The sequence below is a fragment of the Hordeum vulgare genome, chromosome 7H, assembly GCF_904849725.1.
Source record: "Hordeum vulgare subsp. vulgare chromosome 7H, MorexV3_pseudomolecules_assembly, whole genome shotgun sequence".
NCBI classification, from domain to species: Eukaryota; Viridiplantae; Streptophyta; class Magnoliopsida; order Poales; family Poaceae; genus Hordeum; species Hordeum vulgare.
The window spans coordinates 250,531,713-250,548,725 of NC_058524.1; the positions used below are offsets into that span (position 1 = coordinate 250,531,713).

The following is a 17,013-nucleotide window of genomic DNA, read 5'->3' on the forward strand; positions in this document are numbered from 1 at the left end:
CCATTGCCACATTTGCCTCGACAACGGAGACGAGTTTAACACAAGAATTTCACCGCTCCCTCTCTACCACGACAACACGACCACCGCCATGACCTCTGTGACTTTTCCCACCGCGCTTGACACCCAACGACGCCGCCCCTAGACACGTCAACAATGAGACGCAAGCTAAAACATATCACAAAGTAAAAAATAAGAAAACTAGTAAACGTCAAAAGTAAGGAAACGAGGTCATATAGATCACGCTCCCGCGTCATGCTTGTCACGTGGCGCAAAAATATTAAAAAAGGGGTATGCAACACGAGGACTTCGAAGGAGGTCACCTATCCTAGTACTACTCTCGCCCAAGCACGCTTAACTTCGGACTTCTGATGGGATCCGGTGCTTTAGTGCTGGTATGATCGCATCTGAAATGCAACTATCTATTTGTTCCTTATGCTTGCCCCTCCCGTGTCCATTGCCACATTTGCCTCGACAACGGAAACGAGTTTAACACAAGAATTTCACCGCTCCCTCTCTACCCCGACAACACGACCACCGCCACAACCTCTGTGACTTTTCCCACCGCGCCTGATACCCAACGACGCCGCCCCTAGACACATCAACAATGAGACGCAAGCTACAACATATCACAAACGTCAAAAATAAGAAAACTAGTAAACGTCAAAAATAAGAAAACGAGGTCATATAGATCACGCTCCCGCGTCATCCTTGTCACGTGGCGCCAAAATATTTAAAAAGGGGAATGCAAATCGAGGACATCCCACGAGGTCACCCATCCTAGTACTACTCTCGCCCAAGCACGCTTAACTTCGGAGTTCTGATGGGATCCGGTGCTTTAGTGCTGGTATGATCGCATCCGACATGCAACTATCTATTTGTTCCTTATGCTTGCCCCTCCCGTGTCCATTGCCATATTTTTGCCTCGACAACGGAGACGAGTTTAACACAAGAATTTCACCGCTCCCTCTCTACCCCGACAACAAGAGCACCGCCACGACCTCTGTGACTTTTCCCACCGCGTTTGGCACCCAACGACGCCGCCCCTAGACACGTCAACAATGAGACGCAAGCTAAAACATATCACAAACGTCAAAAATAAGAAAACTAGTAAACGTCAAAAATAAGAAAACGAGGTCATATAGATGACGCTCCCGCGTCATCCTTGTCACGTGGCGCCAAAATATTTAAAAAGGGGAATGCAACACGAGGACTTCCAAGGAGGTCACCCATCCTAGTACTACTCTCGCCCAAGCACGCTTAACTTCGGAGTTCTGATGGGATCCGGTGCTCTAGTGCTGGTATGATCGCATCCCACATGCAACTATCTATTTGGCCTTATGCTTGCCCCTCCCGTGTCCATTGCCACATTTGCCTCGACAACGGAGACGAGTTTAACACAAGAATTTCACTTCTTCCTCTCTACCCCGACAACACGACCACCGCCACGACCTCTGTGACTTTTCCCACCACGCTTGACACCCAACGACGCCGCTCCTAGACACGTCAACAATGAGACGCAAGCTAAAACATATCACAAACGTCAAAAATAAGAAAACTAGTAAACGTCAAAAGTAAGAAAACGAGGTCATATAGATCACGCTCCCGCGTCATCCTTCTCACGTGGCGCAAAAATATTTCAGAAGGGGAATGCAACACGAGGACTTCCCAGGAGGTCACCCATCCTAGTACTACTCTCGCCCAAGCAAGCTTAACTTCGGAGTTCTGATGGGATCCGATGCTTTCGTGCTGGTATGATCGCATCCGACATGCAACTATCTATTTGTTCCTTATGCTTGCCACTCCCGTGTCCATTGCCACATTTGCCTCGACAACGGAGACGAGTTTAACACAAGAATTTCACCCCTCCCTCTCTACACCGACAACACGACCACCGCCACGACCTCTGTGACTTTTCCCACCGCGCTTGACACCCAACGACGCCGCCCCTAGACACGTCAACAATGAGACGCAAGCTAAAACATATCACAAACATCAAAAATAAGAAAATTTGTAAACGTCAAAAGTAAGAAAACGAGGTCATATAGATCATGCTCCCGCGTCATCCTTGTCACGTGGCGCAAAAATATTAAAAAAGGGGAATGCAACACGAGGACTTCGAAGGAGGTCACCCTTCCTAGTACTACTCTCGCCCAAGCACGCTTAACTTCGGACTTCTGATTGGATCCGGTGCTTTAGTGCTGGTATGATCGCATCTGAAATGCAACTATCTATTTGTTCCTTATGCTTGCCCCTCCCGTGTCCGTTGCCACATTTGCCTCGACAACGCAGACGAGTTTAACACAAGAATTTCACCGCTCCCTCTCTACCCCGACAACACGACCACCGCCACGACCTCTGTGACTTTTCCCACCGCGCCTGACACCCAACGACGCCGCCCCTAGACACGTCAACAATGAGACGCAAGCTAAAACATATCACAAACGTCAAAAATAAGAAAACTAGTAAACGTCAAAAATAAGAAAACGAGGTCGTATAGATCACGCATCCGCGTCATCCTTGTCACGTGGCGCAAAAATATTTAAAAATGGGAATACAAAACGAGGACATCCCACGAGGTCACCCATCCTAGTACTACTCTCGCCCAAGCACGCTTAACTTCGGAGTTCTGATGGGATCTGGTGCTTTAGTGCTGGTATGATCGCATCCGACATGCAACTATCTATTTGTTCCTTATGCTTGCCCCTCCCGTGTCCATTTCCACATTTGCCTCGACAACGGAGACGAGTTTAACACAAGAATTTCACCGCTCCATCTCTACCCCGACAACAAGAGCACCGCCACGACCTCTGTGACAACGGAGACGAGTTTAACACAAGAATTTCACCGCTCCCTCTCTACCCCGACAACACGAGCACCGCCGCGACCTCTCTGACTTTTTCCATCGCGCTTGACACCCAACGGTGCCGCCCCTAGACACGTCAACAATGAGACGCAAGCTAAAACATATCAAAAACGTCAAAAATGAGAAAACTAGTAAACGTCAAAATTAAGAAAATGAGGTCATATAGATCACGCTCCCGCGTCATCCTTGTCACGTGGCGCAAAAATATTTAAAAAGGGGAATGCAACACGAGGACTTCCCAGGAGGTCAACCATCCTAGTACTACTCTCGCCGAAGCACGCTTAACTTCGGAGTTCTGATGGGATCCGATGCTTTAGTTCTAGTATGATAGCATCCGACATGCAACTATCTATTTGTTCCTTATGCTTGCCCCTCCCGTGTCCATTGCCACATTTGCCTCGACAACGGAGACGAGTTTAACACAAGAATTTCACCGCTCCCTCTCTACCCCGACAACACAAGCACCGTCACGACCTCTGTGACTTTTCCAACCGCGTTTGACACCCAACGACGCCGCCCCTAGACACGTCAACAATGAGACGCAAGCTAAAACATATCACAAACGTCAAAAATAAGAAAACTAGTAAACGTCAAAAATAAGAAAACGAGGTCATATAGATCATGCTCCCGCGTCATCCTTGTCACGTGGCACATAAATATTTGAAAAGGGGAATGCAACACGAGGACTTCCCAGGAGGTCACCCATCCTAGTACTACTCTTGCCCAAGCTCGCTTAACTTCGGACTTCTGCTGGGATACGGTGCTTTAGTGCTGGTATGATCGCATCTGAAATGCAACTATCTATTTGTTCCTTATGCTTGGCCCTCCCGTGTCCATTGCCACATTTGCCTCGACAACGGAGATGAGTTTAACACAAGAATTTCACCGCTCCCTCTCTACCCCGACAACACGACCACCGCCACGACCTTTGTGACTTTTCCCACCGCGCTTGACATCCAACGACGCCGCCCCTAGACACGTCAACAATGAGACGCAAGCTAAAACATATCACAAACGTCAAAAATAAGAAAACTAGTAAACGTCGAAAATAAGAGAACAAGGTCATATAGATCACGCTCCCGCGTCATCCTTGTTACGTGGCGCAAAAATATTTTAAAAGGACAATGCAACACGAGGACTTCCCAGGAGGTCACCCATCCTAGTACTACTCTGACCTCCTAGTACTACTCTCCCCAAGCACGCTTAACTTCAAAGTTCTGATGGGATCCGATGCTTTAGTGCTGGTATGATCGCATCCGACATGCAACTATCTATTTGTTCCTTATGCTTGCCCCTCCCGTCTCCATTGCCACATTTTCCTTGACAATGGAGACGAGTTTAACACAAGAATTTCACCGCACCCTCTCTACCCCGACAACATGAGCACCGCCACGACCTCCGTGACTTTCCCACCGCGCTTGACACCCAACAACGCCCCCTAGACACGTGAACAATGAGACGCAAGCTAAAACATATCACAAACATCAAAAATAAGAAAACTAGTAAACGTCAAAAATAAGAAAACGAGGTCATATAGATCACGCTCCCGCGTCATCCTTGTCACGTGGCGCAAAAATATTTTAAAAGGGGAATGCAACACGAGGACTTCCCAAGAGGTCACCCATCCTAGTACTACTCTCGCCCAAGCATGCTTAACTTCGGAGTTCTTATGGGATCCGGTGCTTAAGTGCTGCTATGATCGCATCCGACATGCAACTATGTATTTGTTACTTATGCTTGCCCCTCCCGTGTCCATTGCCACATTTGCCTCGACAACGGAGACGAGTTTAACACAAGAATTTCATCGCTCCCTCTCTACCCCGACAAGACGAGCACCGCCGCGACCTCCGTGACTTTTCCCACCGCGCTTGACACCCAACAATGCCGCCCCTAGACACGTAGACAATGAGACGCAAGCTAAAACATATCACAAACGTCAAAAATAAGAAAACTAGTAAACGTCAAAAATAAGAAAACGAGGTCATATAGATCACGCCCCGCGTCATCCTTGTCACGTGGCGCAAAAATATTTAAAAGGGGAATGCAACACGAGGACTTCCCAAGAGGTCCCCCATCCTAGTACTACTCTCCCCCAAGCACGCTTAACTTCAGAGTTCTGATGGGATTCGGTGCTTCAGTGCCCGTACGATCCATCCGACATGCAACTATCTATTTGTTCCTTATGCTTGCCCCTCCAGTGTCCATTGCCACATTTGCCTCGACAACGGAGACGAGTTTAACACATGAATTTCACCGCTCCCTCTCTACCCCGACAACACGAGCACCGCCACGACCTCTGTGACTTTTCCCACCGCGTTTGACGCCCAACGACGCCGCCCCTAGACACTGCAACAATGAGACGCAAGCTAAAACATATCACAAACGTCAAAAATAAGAAAACTAGTAAACGTCAAAAATAAGAAAACGAGGTCATATATATCACGCTCCCGCGACATCCTTGTCACGTGGCGCAAAAATATTTAAAAAGGGGAATGCAACACAAGGACTTCCTAGGAGGTCACCCATCCTAGTACTACTCTCGCCCAAGCACGCTTAACTTCGAGTTCTGATGGGATCCGATGCTTTAGTGCTGGTATGATTGCATCCGACATGCAACTATCTATTTGTTCCTTATGCTTGCCCCTCCCGTGTCCATTGCCACATTTGCCTCGACAACGGAGACGAGTTTAATACAAGAATTTCACCGCTCCCTCTCTACCCCGACAACAAGAGCACCGCCACGACCTCTGTGACAATGGAGACGAGTTTAACACAAGAATTTCACCGCTCCCTCTCTACCCCGACAACACGAGCACCGCCGCGACCTCTCTGACTTTTTCCATCGCGCTTGACACCCAACGGTGCCGCCCCTAGACACGTCAACCATGAGACGCAAGCTAAAACATATCAAAAACGTCAAAAATAAGAAAACTAGTAAAGGTCAAAAATAAGAAAATGAGGTCATATAGATCACCGCTCCCTCTCTACCCCGACAACACGAGCACCGCCACGACCTCTGTGACTTTTCCCACCGCGTTTGACGCCCAACGACGCCGCCCCTAGACACTGCAACAATGAGACGCAAGCTAAAACATATCACAAACGTCAAAAATAAGAAAACTAGTAAACGTCAAAAATAAGAAAACGAGGTCATATATATCACGCTCCCGCGACATCCTTGTCACGTGGCGCAAAAATATTTAAAAAGGGGAATGCAACACAAGGACTTCCTAGGAGGTCACCCATCCTAGTACTACTCTCGCCCAAGCACGCTTAACTTCGAGTTCTGATGGGATCCGATGCTTTAGTGCTGGTATGATTGCATCCGACATGCAACTATCTATTTGTTCCTTATGCTTGCCCCTCCCGTGTCCATTGCCACATTTGCCTCGACAACGGAGACGAGTTTAATACAAGAATTTCACCGCTCCCTCTCTACCCCGACAACAAGAGCACCGCCACGACCTCTGTGACAACGGAGACGAGTTTAACACAAGAATTTCACCGCTCCCTCTCTACCCCGACAACACGAGCACCGCCGCGACCTCTCTGACTTTTTCCATCGCGCTTGACACCCAACGGTGCCGCCCCTAGACACGTCAACCATGAGACGCAAGCTAAAACATATCAAAAACGTCAAAAATAAGAAAACTAGTAAAGGTCAAAAATAAGAAAATGAGGTCATATAGATCACGCTCCCGCGTCATCCTTGTCACGTGGCGCAAAAATATTTAAAAAGGGGAATGCAACACGAGGACTTCCCAGGAGGTCAACCATCCTAGTACTACTCTCGCCGAAGCACGCTTAACTTCGGAGTTCTGATGGGATCCGATGCTTTAGTTGTAGTATGATAGCATCCGACATGCAACTATCTATTTGTTCCTTATGCTTGCCCCTCCCGTGTCCATTGCCACATTTGCCTCGACAACGGAGACGAGTTTAACACAAGAATTTCACCGCTCCCTCTCTACCCCGACAACACAAGCACCGTCACGACCTCTGTGACTTTTCCCACCGCGTTTGTCACCCAACGACGCCGCCCCTAGACACGTCAACAATGAGATGCAAGCTAAAACATATCACAAACGTCAAAAATAAGAAAACTAGTAAACGTCAAAAATAAGAAAACGAGGTCATATAGATCACGCTCCCGCGTCATCCTTGTCACGTGGCACATAAATATTTGAAAAGGGGAATGCAACACGAGGACTTCCCAGGAGGTCACCCATCCTAGTACTACTCTCGCCCAAGCACGCTTAACTTCGGACTTCTGCTGGGATACGGTGCTTTAGTGCTGGTATGATCGCATCTGAAATGCAACTATCTATTTGTTCCTTATGCTTGCCCCTCCCGTGTCCATTGCCACATTTGCCTCGACGACGGAGACGAGTTTAACACAAGAATTTCACCGCTCCCTCTATACCCCGACATAACAACCACCGCCACGAACTTTGTGACTTTTCCCACTGCGCTTGACATCCAACGACGCCGCCCCTAGACACGTCAACAATGAGACGCAAGCTAAAACATATCACAAACGTCAAAAATAAGAAAACCAGTAAACGTCAAAAATAAGAGAACGAGGTCATATAGATCACGCTCCCGCGTCATCCTTGTTACGTGGCGCAAAAATATTTAAAAAGGGCAATGCAACACGAGGACTTCCCAGGAGGTCACCCATCCTAGTACAACTCTCGCCCAAGCACGCTTAACTTCAAAGTTCTGATGGGATCCGATGCCTTAGTGCTGGTATGATCGCATCCGACATGCAACTATCTATTTGTTCCTTATGCTTACCCCTCCCGTGTCCATTGCCACATTTGCCTCGACAACGGAGACGAGTTTAAAACAAGAATTTCACCGCTCCCTCTCTACCCCGACAACACGAGCACCGCCACGACCTCCGTGACTTTCCCACCGCGCTTGACACCCAACGACGCCCCCCTAGACACGTGAACAATGAGACGCAAGCTAAAACATATCACAAACATCAAAAATAAGAAAACTAGTAAACGTCAAAAATAAGAAAACGAGGTCATATAGATCACGCTCCCGCGTTATCCTTGTCACGTGGCGCAAACATATTTTAAAAGGGGAATGCAACACGAGGACTTCCCAAGAGGTCACCCATCCTAGTACTACTCTCGCCCAAGCATGCTTAACTTTGGAGTTCTTATGGGATCCGGTCCTTAAGTGCTGCTATGATCGCATCCGACATGCAACTATGTATTTGTTACTTATGCTTGCCCCTCACGTGTCCATTGAACATTTGCCTCGACAACGGAGACGAGTTTAACACAAGAATTTCACCGCTCCCTCTCTACCCCGAGAAGACGAGCACCGCCGCGACCTCCGTAACTTTTCCCACCGCGCTTGACACCCAACGACGCGACCCCTAGACACGTAGACAATGAGACGCAAGCTAAAACATATCACAAACGTCAAAAATAAGAAAACTGGTAAACGTCAAAAATAAGAAAACGAGGTCATATAGATCACGCCCCGCGTCATCCTTGTCACGTGGCGCAAAAATATTTAAAAAGGGGAATTCAACACGAGGACTTCCCAAGAGGTCCCCCATCCTAGTACTACTCTCCCCCAAGCACGCTTAACTTCGGAGTTCTGATGGGAATCGGTGCTTCAGTGCCGGTATGATCCATCCGACATGCAACTATCTATTTGTTCCTTATGCTTGCCCCTCCCGTGTCCATTGCCACATTTGCCTCGACAACGGAGACGAGTTTAACACAAGAATTTCACCGCTCCCTCTCTACCCCGGCAACACGAGCACCGCCACGACCTCTGTGACTTTTCCCACCGCGTTTGACGCCCAACGACGCTGCCCCTAGACACGTCAACAATGAGACGCAAGCTAAAACATATCACAAACGTCAAAAATAAGAAAACTAGTAAACGTCAAAAATAAGAAAACGAGGTCATATAGATCACGCTCCCGCGTCATCCTTGTCACGTGGCGCAAAAATATTTAAAAAGGGGAATGCAACACGAGGACTTCCTAGGAGGTCACCCATCCTAGTATTACTCTCGCCCAAGCACGCTTAACTTCGAGTTCTGATGGGATCCGATGCTTCAGTGCTGGTATGATCGCATCCGACATGCAACTATCTATTTGTTCCTTATTCTTGCCCCTCCCGTGTCCATTGCCACATTTGCCTCGACAATGGAGACGAGTTTAACACAAGAATTTCACCGCTCCCTCTCTACCCCGACAACAAGAGCACCGCCGCGACCTCTGTGACTTTTCCCACCGCGCTTGACACCCAAAGGTGCCGCTGCTAGACACGTCAATAATGAGACGCAAGCTAAAACATATAAAAAACGCCTTGTCACGTGGCGCAAAAATATTTAAAAAGGGGAATGCAACACGAGGACTTCCTAGGAGGTCACCCATCCTAGTACTACTCTCGCCCAAGCACGCTTAACTTCGAGTTCTGATGGGATCCGATGCTTCAGTGCTGGTATGATCGCATCCGACATGCAACTATCTATTTGTTCCTTATTCTTGCCCCTCCCGTGTCCATTGCCACATTTGCCTCGACAATGGAGACGAGTTTAACACAAGAATTTCACCGCTCCCTCTCTACCCCGACAACAAGAGCACCGCCGCGACCTCTGTGACTTTTCCCACCGCGCTTGACACCCAAAGGTGCCGCTGCTAGACACGTCAATAATGAGACGCAAGCTAAAACATATAAAAAACGTCAAAAATAAGAAAACTAGTAAACGTCAAAAATAAGAAAACGAGGTCATATAGATCACGCTCCCGCGTCATCCTTGTCACGTGGCGCAAAAATATTTAAAAAGGGGAATGCAACACGAGGACTTCCCAAGAGGTCACCCATCCTAGTACTACTCTTGCCCAAGCACGCTTAACTTTGGAGTTCCGATGGGATTCGGTGCTTTATTGCTGCTATGATCGTATCCATCACGCAACTATCTATTTGTTCCTTATGCTTGTCCCGCCCGTGTCCATTTCCACATTTGCCTCGACAACGGAGATGAGTTTGACACAAGAATTTCACCGCTCCCTCTCTACCCCGACAACACGAGCACCGCCACGACCTCTGTGACTTTTCCCACCGCGCTTGACACCCAACGACGCCGCCCCTAGACACGTCAACAATAAGACGCAAGCTAAAATATATCATAAACGTCAAAAATAAGAAAACTAGTAAACGTCAAAAATAAGAAAACGAGGTCATATAGATCACGCTCCCGCGTCATCCTTGTCACGTGGCGCAAAAATATTTAAAAAGGGGAATGCAACACGATGACTTCCCAGGAGGTCACCCATCCTAGTACTACTCTCGCCCAAGCACGCTTAACTTCGGACTTCTGATGGGATCTGGTGCTTTAGTGCTGGTATGATCGCATCCGAAATGCAACTATCTATTTGTTCCTTGTGCTTGCCCCTCCCGTGTCCATTGCCACATTTGCCTCGACAAAGGAGACGAGTTTAACACAAGAATTTCACCGCTCCCTCTCTACCCCGATAACACGAGCACCGCCACGACCTCTGTGACTTTTCCCACCGCGCTTGACACCCAACGACGCCGCCCCTAGACACGTCAACAATTGGACGCAAGCTAAAACATATCACAAACGTCAAAAATAAGAAAACTAGTAAACGTCAAAAATAAGAAAACGAGGTCATATAGATCACGCTCCCGCGTCATCCTTGTCACGTGGCGCAAAAATATTTAAAAAGGGAATGCAACACAAGGACTTCCCAGGAGGTCACCCATCCTAGTACTACTCTCGCCCAAGCACGCTTAACTTCGGACTTCTAATAGGATCTGGTGCTTTAGTGCTGGTATGATCTCATCCGAAATGCAACTATCTATTTGTTCCTTATGCTTGCCCCTCCCGTGTCCATTGCCACATTTGCCTCGACAACGCAGAACAGTTTAACACAAGAATTTCACCGCTCCGTCTCTACCCCGACAACACAAGCACCGCCACGACCTCTCTGACTATTCCCACCGCGCTTGACACCCAACGACGCCGCCCCTAGACACGTCAACAATGGGACGCAAGCTAAAACATATCACAAACGTTAAAAATAAGAAAACTAGTAAACGTCAAAAATAAGAAAACGAGGTCATATAGATCACGCTCCCGCGTCATCCTTGTCACGTGGCGCAAACATATTTAAAAAGGGGAATGCAACACGATGACTTCCCAGGAGGTCACCCATCCTAGTACTACTCTCGCCCAAGCACGCTTACCTTCGGACTTCTGATGGGATCCGGTGCTTTAGTGCTGGTATGATCGCATCCAAAATGCAACTATCTATTTGTTCCATATGCTTGCCCCTCCCGTCTCCATTGCCACATTTTCCCCGACAACGGAGACGAGTTTAACACAAGAATTTCACCGCTCCCTCTCTACCCCGACAACACGAGCACCGCCACGACCTGTGTGACTTTTCCCACCGCGCTTGACACCCAACTACGCCGCCCCTAGACATGTCAACAATGAGACGCAAGCTAAAACATATCACAAACGTCAAAAATTAGAAAACTAGTAAATGTCAAAAATAATAAAACGACGTCATATAGATCACGCTCCCGCGTCATCCTTGTCACGTGGCGCAAAAATATTTATAAAGGGGAATCCAACACGAGGACTTCCCAGGAGGTATGATCGCATCCGAAATGGAACTATCTATTTGTTCCTTATGCTTTCCCCTCCCGTGTCCATTGCCACATTTGCCTCGACAACGGAGACAAGTGTAACACAAGAATTTCACCGCTCCCTCTCTACCCCGACAACACGAGCACCGCCACGACCTTTGTGAGTTCTACCACCGCGCTTGACACCCAACGACGCCGCCCCTAGACACGTCAACAATGAGACGCAAGCTAAAACATATCACAAACGTCAAAAATAAGAAAACTAGTAAACGTCAAAAATAAGAAAACGAGGTCATATAGATCACGCTCCCGCGTCATCCTTGTCACGTGGCGCAAAAATATTTAAAAACGGGAATGCAACACAAGGATTTCGCCCAAGCACGCTTAACTTCGGAGTTCTGATGGGATTGGGTGCTTTAATGCTGGTATGATCGCATCCGACATGCAACTATCTATTGGTTCCTTATGATTGCCCCTCCCGTGTCCATTGCCATATTTGGCTCGACAACGGAGACGAGTTTAACACAAGAATTTCACCGCTCCCTCTCTAACCCGACAACACGAGCACCGCCTAGACCTCTATGACTTTTCCCACCGCGCTTGACACCCAACGACGCCGCCCCTAGCCACGTCAACAATGAGACGCAAGCTAAAACATATCACAAACGTCAAAAATAAGAAAACTAGTAAACGTCAAAAATAAGAAAACGAGGTCATATAGATTACGCTCCCGCGTCATCATTGTCACGTGGCGCAAAAATATATTTAAAAAGGGGAATGCAACACGTGGACTTCCCACGAGGTCACCCATCCTAGTACTACTCTCGCCCAAGCACGCTTAACTTCGAGTTCTGATGGGATCCGATGCTTTAGTGCTGGTATGATTGCATCGGACATGCAACTATCTATTTGTTCCTTATGCTTGCCCCTCCCGTGTCCATTGCCACATTTGCCTCGACAACGGAGACGAGTTTAATACAAGAATTTCACCGCTCCCTCTCTACCCCGACAACAAGAGCACCGCCACGACCTCTGTGACAACGGAGACGAGTTTAACACAAGAATTTCACCGCTCCCTCTCTACCCCGACAACACGAGCACCGCCGCGACCTCTCTGACTTTTTCCATCGCGCTTGACACCCAACGGTGCCGCCCCTAGACACGTCAACCATGAGACGCAAGCTAAAACATATCAAAAACGTCAAAAATAAGAAAACTAGTAAACGTCAAAAATAAGAAAATGAGGTCATATAGATCACGCTCCCGCGTCATCCTTGTCACGTGGCGCAAAAATATTTAAAAAGGGGAATGCAACACGAGGACTTCCCAGGAGGTCAACCATCCTAGTACTACTCTCGCCGAAGCACGCTTAACTTCGAAGTTCTGATGGGATCCGATGCTTTAGTTGTAGTATGATAGCATCCGACATGCAACTATCTATTTGTTCCTTATGCTTGCCCCTCCCGTGTCCATTGCCACATTTGCCTCGACAACGGAGACGAGTTTAACACAAGAATTTCACCGCTCCCTCTCTACCCCGACAACACAAGCACCGTCACGACCTCTGTGACTTTTCCCACCGCGTTTGTCACCCAACGACGCCGCCCCTAGACACGTCAACAATGAGATGCAAGCTAAAACATATCACAAACGTCAAAAATAAGAAAACTAGTAAACGTCAAAAATAAGAAAACGAGGTCATATAGATCACGCTCCCGCGTCATCCTTGTCACGTGGCACATAAATATTTGAAAAGGGGAATGCAACACGAGGACTTCCCAGGAGGTCACCCATCCTAGTACTACTCTCGCCCAAGCATGCTTAACTTCGGACTTCTGTTGGGATACGGTGCTTTAGTGCTGGTATGATCGCATCTGAAATGCAACTATCTATTTGTTCCTTATGCTTGCCCCTCCCGTGTCCATTGCCACATTTGCCTCGACGACGGAGACGAGTTTAACACAAGAATTTCACCGCTCCCTCTCTACCCCGACATAACAACCACCGCCACGACCTTTGTGACTTTTCCCACTGCGCTTGACATCCAACGACGCCGCCCCTAGACACGTCAACAATGAGACGCAAGCTAAAACATATCACAAACGTCAAAAATAAGAAAACCAGTAAACGTCAAAAATAAGAGAACGAGGTCATATAGATCACGCTCCCGCGTCATCCTTGTTACGTGGCGCAAAAATATTTAAAAAGGGCAATGCAACACGAGGACTTCCCAGGAGGTCACCCATCCTAGTACAACTCTCGCCCAAGCACGCTTAACTTCAAAGTTCTGATGGGATCCGATGCTTTAGTGCTGGTATGATCGCATCCGACATGCAACTATCTATTTGTTCCTTATGCTTACCCCTCCCGTGTCCATTGCCACATTTGCCTCGACAACGGAGACGAGTTTAAAACAAGAATTTCACCGCTCCCTCTCTACCCCGACAACACGAGCACCGCCACGACCTCCGTGACTTTCCCACCGCGCTTGACACCCAACGACGCCCCCCTAGACACGTGAACAATGAGACGCAAGCTAAAACATATCACAAACATCAAAAATAAGAAAACTAGTAAACGTCAAAAATAAGAAAACGAGGTCATATAGATCACGCTCCCGCGTTATCCTTGTCACGTGGCGCAAACATATTTTAAAAGGGGAATGCAACACGAGGACTTCCCAAGAGGTCACCCATCCTAGTACTACTCTCGCCCAAGCATGCTTAACTTTGGAGTTCTTATGGGATCCGGTCCTTAAGTGCTGCTATGATCGCATCCGACATGCAACTATGTATTTGTTACTTATGCTTGCCCCTCACGTGTCCATTGCCACATTTGCCTCGACAACGGAGACGAGTTTAACACAAGAATTTCACCGCTCCCTCTCTACCCCGACAAGACGAGCACCGCCGCGACCTCCGTAACTTTTCCCACCGCGCTTGACACCCAACGACGCCACCCCTAGACACGTAGACAATGAGACGCAAGCTAAAACATATCACAAACGTCAAAAATAAGAAAACTGGTAAACGTCAAAAATAAGAAAACGAGGTCATATAGATCACGCCCCGCGTCATCCTTGTCACGTGGCGCAAAAATATTTAAAAAGGGGAATGCAACACGAGGACTTCCCAAGAGGTCCCCCATCCTAGTACTACTCTCCCCCAAGCACGCTTAACTTCGGAGTTCTGATGGGAATCGGTGCTTCAGTGCCGGTATGATCCATCCGACATGCAACTATCTATTTGTTCCTTATGCTTGCCCCTCCCGTGTCCATTGCCACATTTGCCTCGACAACGGAGACGAGTTTAACACAAGAATTTCACCGCTCCCTCTCTACCCCGACAACACGAGCACCGCCACGACCTCTGTGACTTTTCCCACCGCGTTTGACGCCCAACGACGCTGCCCCTAGACACGTCAACAATGAGACGCAAGCTAAAACATATCACAAACGTCAAAAATAAGAAAACTAGTAAACGTCAAAAATAAGAAAACGAGGTCATATAGATCACGCTCCCGCGTCATCCTTGTCACGTGGCGCAAAAATATTTAAAAAGGGGAATGCAACACGAGGACTTCCTAGGAGGTCACCCATCCTAGTACTACTCTCGCCCAAGCACGCTTAACTTCGAGTTCTGATGGGATCCGATGCTTCAGTGCTGGTATGATCGCATCCGACATGCAACTATCTATTTGTTCCTTATTCTTGCCCCTCCCGTGTCCATTGCCACATTTGCCTCGACAATGGAGACGAGTTTAACACAAGAATTTCACCGCTCCCTCTCTACCCCGACAACAAGAGCACCGCCGCGACCTCTGTGACTTTTCCCACCGCGCTTGACACCCAAAGGTGCCGCTGCTAGACACGTCAATAATGAGACGCAAGCTAAAACATATAAAAAACGTCAAAAAGAAGAAAACTAGTAAACGTCAAAAATAAGAAAACGAGGTCATATAGATCACGCTCCCACGTCATCCTTGTCACGTGGCGCAAAAATATTTAAAAAGGGGAATGCAACACGAGGACTTCCCAAGAGGTCACCCATCCTAGTACTACTCTTGCCCAAGCACGCTTAACTTTGGAGTTCCGATGGGATTCGGTGCTTTATTGCTGGTATGATCGTATCCAGCACGCAACTATCTATTTGTTCCTTATGCTTGTCCCGCCCGTGTCCATTTCCACATTTGCCTCGACAACGGAGATGAGTTTGACACAAGAATTTCACCGCTCCCTCTCTACCCCGACAACACGAGCACCGCCACGACCTCTGTGACTTTTCCCACCGCGCTTGACACCCAACGACGCCGCCCCTAGACACGTCAACAATGAGACGCAAGCTAAAATATATCATAAACGTCAAAAATAAGAAAACTAGTAAACGTCAAAAATAAGAAAACGAGGTCATATAGATCACGCTCCCGCGTCATCCTTGTCACGTGGCGCAAAAATATTTAAAAAGGGGAATGCAACACGATGACTTCCCAGGAGGTCACCCATCCTAGTACTACTCTCGCCCAAGCACGCTTAACTTCGGACTTCTGATGGGATCTGGTGCTTTAGTGTTGGTATGATCGCATCCGAAATGCAACTATCTATTTGTTCCTTATGCTTGCCCCTCCCGTGTCCATTGCCACATTTGCCTCGACAACGGAGACGAGTTTAACACAAGAATTTCACCGCTCCCTCTCTACCCCGATAACACGAGCACCGCCACGACCTCTGTGACTTTTCCCACCGCGCTTGACACCCAACGACGCCGCCCCTAGACACGTCAACAATTGGACGCAAGCTAAAACATATCACAAACGTCAAAAATAAGAAAACTAGTAAACGTCAAAAATAAGAAAATGAGGTCATATAGATCACGCTCCCGCGTCATCCTTGTCACGTGGCGCAAAAATATTTAAAAAGGGAATGCAACACACGGACTTCCCAGGAGGTCACCCATCCTAGTACTACTCTCGCCCAAGCACGCTTAACTTCGGACTTCTAATAGGATCTGGTGCTTTAGTGCTGGTATGATCTCATCCGAAATGCAACTATCTATTTGTTCCTTATGCTTGCCCCTCCCGTGTCCATTGCCACATTTGCCTCGACAATGCAGAACAGTTTAACACAAGAATTTCACCGCTCCGTCTCTACCCCGACAACACAAGCACCGCCACGACCTCTCTGACTATTCCCACCGCGCTTGACACCCAACGACGCCGCCCCTAGACACGTCAACAATGGGACGCAAGCTAAAACATATCACAAACGTTAAAAATAAGAAAACTAGTAAACGTCAAAAATAAGAAAACGAGGTCATATAGATCACGCTCCCGCGTCATCCTTGTCACGTGGCGCAAACATATTTAAAAAGGGGAATGCAACACGATGACTTCCCAGGAGGTCACCCATCCTAGTACTACTCTCGCCCAAGCACGCTTACCTTCGGACTTCTGATGGGATCCGGTGCTTTAGTGCTGGTATGATCGCATCCAAAATGC

At 47.9% G+C, this 17,013-nt stretch overlaps 32 non-coding genes and 3 pseudogenes across 32 annotated transcripts; all 35 read right to left on the reverse strand.

Moving 5' to 3' along the window:
* Nucleotides 1–287: 287 nt before the first annotated feature.
* LOC123413871 lies at nt 288–406 on the reverse strand. The gene has a single exon (XR_006613980.1). It is a non-coding gene; the product is annotated as a 5S ribosomal RNA (ribosomal RNA).
* Nucleotides 407–739: 333 nt separating this feature from the next.
* LOC123414752 lies at nt 740–858 on the reverse strand. Its single transcript, XR_006614675.1, has one exon. It is a non-coding gene; the product is annotated as a 5S ribosomal RNA (ribosomal RNA).
* A 335-nt stretch (nt 859–1,193) lies between these two features.
* LOC123414759 lies at nt 1,194–1,312 on the reverse strand. Its single transcript, XR_006614682.1, has one exon. It is a non-coding gene; the product is annotated as a 5S ribosomal RNA (ribosomal RNA).
* Nucleotides 1,313–1,644: 332 nt separating this feature from the next.
* On the reverse strand, nt 1,645–1,763 carry LOC123414818. The gene has a single exon (XR_006614737.1). It is a non-coding gene; the product is annotated as a 5S ribosomal RNA (ribosomal RNA).
* A 333-nt stretch (nt 1,764–2,096) lies between these two features.
* Nucleotides 2,097–2,215, reverse strand: LOC123413944. Its single transcript, XR_006614047.1, has one exon. It is a non-coding gene; the product is annotated as a 5S ribosomal RNA (ribosomal RNA).
* Nucleotides 2,216–2,548: 333 nt separating this feature from the next.
* LOC123414940 lies at nt 2,549–2,667 on the reverse strand. Its single transcript, XR_006614851.1, has one exon. It is a non-coding gene; the product is annotated as a 5S ribosomal RNA (ribosomal RNA).
* A 413-nt stretch (nt 2,668–3,080) lies between these two features.
* LOC123413855 lies at nt 3,081–3,199 on the reverse strand. The gene has a single exon (XR_006613966.1). It is a non-coding gene; the product is annotated as a 5S ribosomal RNA (ribosomal RNA).
* A 333-nt stretch (nt 3,200–3,532) lies between these two features.
* Nucleotides 3,533–3,651, reverse strand: LOC123414138. The gene has a single exon (XR_006614215.1). It is a non-coding gene; the product is annotated as a 5S ribosomal RNA (ribosomal RNA).
* Nucleotides 3,652–3,984: 333 nt separating this feature from the next.
* LOC123414259 lies at nt 3,985–4,121 on the reverse strand (annotated as a pseudogene).
* Nucleotides 4,122–4,451: 330 nt separating this feature from the next.
* Nucleotides 4,452–4,570, reverse strand: LOC123414802. The gene has a single exon (XR_006614722.1). It is a non-coding gene; the product is annotated as a 5S ribosomal RNA (ribosomal RNA).
* Nucleotides 4,571–4,901: 331 nt separating this feature from the next.
* Nucleotides 4,902–5,019, reverse strand: LOC123414235 (annotated as a pseudogene).
* A 333-nt stretch (nt 5,020–5,352) lies between these two features.
* Nucleotides 5,353–5,470, reverse strand: LOC123413818. Its single transcript, XR_006613932.1, has one exon. It is a non-coding gene; the product is annotated as a 5S ribosomal RNA (ribosomal RNA).
* A 602-nt stretch (nt 5,471–6,072) lies between these two features.
* Nucleotides 6,073–6,190, reverse strand: LOC123413819. Its single transcript, XR_006613933.1, has one exon. It is a non-coding gene; the product is annotated as a 5S ribosomal RNA (ribosomal RNA).
* Nucleotides 6,191–6,603: 413 nt separating this feature from the next.
* LOC123414097 lies at nt 6,604–6,722 on the reverse strand. Its single transcript, XR_006614179.1, has one exon. It is a non-coding gene; the product is annotated as a 5S ribosomal RNA (ribosomal RNA).
* Nucleotides 6,723–7,055: 333 nt separating this feature from the next.
* LOC123413859 lies at nt 7,056–7,174 on the reverse strand. Its single transcript, XR_006613969.1, has one exon. It is a non-coding gene; the product is annotated as a 5S ribosomal RNA (ribosomal RNA).
* A 333-nt stretch (nt 7,175–7,507) lies between these two features.
* Nucleotides 7,508–7,626, reverse strand: LOC123413804. The gene has a single exon (XR_006613918.1). It is a non-coding gene; the product is annotated as a 5S ribosomal RNA (ribosomal RNA).
* A 331-nt stretch (nt 7,627–7,957) lies between these two features.
* On the reverse strand, nt 7,958–8,076 carry LOC123413940. The gene has a single exon (XR_006614043.1). It is a non-coding gene; the product is annotated as a 5S ribosomal RNA (ribosomal RNA).
* Nucleotides 8,077–8,407: 331 nt separating this feature from the next.
* On the reverse strand, nt 8,408–8,525 carry LOC123414222 (annotated as a pseudogene).
* Nucleotides 8,526–8,858: 333 nt separating this feature from the next.
* LOC123413907 lies at nt 8,859–8,976 on the reverse strand. The gene has a single exon (XR_006614014.1). It is a non-coding gene; the product is annotated as a 5S ribosomal RNA (ribosomal RNA).
* Nucleotides 8,977–9,238: 262 nt separating this feature from the next.
* Nucleotides 9,239–9,356, reverse strand: LOC123413685. Its single transcript, XR_006613806.1, has one exon. It is a non-coding gene; the product is annotated as a 5S ribosomal RNA (ribosomal RNA).
* A 333-nt stretch (nt 9,357–9,689) lies between these two features.
* Nucleotides 9,690–9,808, reverse strand: LOC123414180. The gene has a single exon (XR_006614252.1). It is a non-coding gene; the product is annotated as a 5S ribosomal RNA (ribosomal RNA).
* A 333-nt stretch (nt 9,809–10,141) lies between these two features.
* Nucleotides 10,142–10,260, reverse strand: LOC123414867. The gene has a single exon (XR_006614783.1). It is a non-coding gene; the product is annotated as a 5S ribosomal RNA (ribosomal RNA).
* A 332-nt stretch (nt 10,261–10,592) lies between these two features.
* LOC123413917 lies at nt 10,593–10,711 on the reverse strand. Its single transcript, XR_006614022.1, has one exon. It is a non-coding gene; the product is annotated as a 5S ribosomal RNA (ribosomal RNA).
* Nucleotides 10,712–11,044: 333 nt separating this feature from the next.
* Nucleotides 11,045–11,163, reverse strand: LOC123414882. Its single transcript, XR_006614796.1, has one exon. It is a non-coding gene; the product is annotated as a 5S ribosomal RNA (ribosomal RNA).
* A 1,131-nt stretch (nt 11,164–12,294) lies between these two features.
* LOC123413828 lies at nt 12,295–12,412 on the reverse strand. Its single transcript, XR_006613941.1, has one exon. It is a non-coding gene; the product is annotated as a 5S ribosomal RNA (ribosomal RNA).
* Nucleotides 12,413–12,825: 413 nt separating this feature from the next.
* LOC123414168 lies at nt 12,826–12,944 on the reverse strand. Its single transcript, XR_006614240.1, has one exon. It is a non-coding gene; the product is annotated as a 5S ribosomal RNA (ribosomal RNA).
* A 333-nt stretch (nt 12,945–13,277) lies between these two features.
* LOC123413980 lies at nt 13,278–13,396 on the reverse strand. The gene has a single exon (XR_006614076.1). It is a non-coding gene; the product is annotated as a 5S ribosomal RNA (ribosomal RNA).
* Nucleotides 13,397–13,729: 333 nt separating this feature from the next.
* On the reverse strand, nt 13,730–13,848 carry LOC123414999. Its single transcript, XR_006614906.1, has one exon. It is a non-coding gene; the product is annotated as a 5S ribosomal RNA (ribosomal RNA).
* A 331-nt stretch (nt 13,849–14,179) lies between these two features.
* LOC123413941 lies at nt 14,180–14,298 on the reverse strand. Its single transcript, XR_006614044.1, has one exon. It is a non-coding gene; the product is annotated as a 5S ribosomal RNA (ribosomal RNA).
* Nucleotides 14,299–14,630: 332 nt separating this feature from the next.
* LOC123414191 lies at nt 14,631–14,748 on the reverse strand. The gene has a single exon (XR_006614260.1). It is a non-coding gene; the product is annotated as a 5S ribosomal RNA (ribosomal RNA).
* A 333-nt stretch (nt 14,749–15,081) lies between these two features.
* LOC123413686 lies at nt 15,082–15,199 on the reverse strand. The gene has a single exon (XR_006613807.1). It is a non-coding gene; the product is annotated as a 5S ribosomal RNA (ribosomal RNA).
* Nucleotides 15,200–15,532: 333 nt separating this feature from the next.
* Nucleotides 15,533–15,651, reverse strand: LOC123414053. The gene has a single exon (XR_006614140.1). It is a non-coding gene; the product is annotated as a 5S ribosomal RNA (ribosomal RNA).
* Nucleotides 15,652–15,984: 333 nt separating this feature from the next.
* LOC123413826 lies at nt 15,985–16,103 on the reverse strand. Its single transcript, XR_006613939.1, has one exon. It is a non-coding gene; the product is annotated as a 5S ribosomal RNA (ribosomal RNA).
* A 332-nt stretch (nt 16,104–16,435) lies between these two features.
* On the reverse strand, nt 16,436–16,554 carry LOC123413953. The gene has a single exon (XR_006614053.1). It is a non-coding gene; the product is annotated as a 5S ribosomal RNA (ribosomal RNA).
* Nucleotides 16,555–16,887: 333 nt separating this feature from the next.
* Nucleotides 16,888–17,006, reverse strand: LOC123414883. The gene has a single exon (XR_006614797.1). It is a non-coding gene; the product is annotated as a 5S ribosomal RNA (ribosomal RNA).
* Between the last annotated feature and the right edge of the window lie 7 nt (nt 17,007–17,013).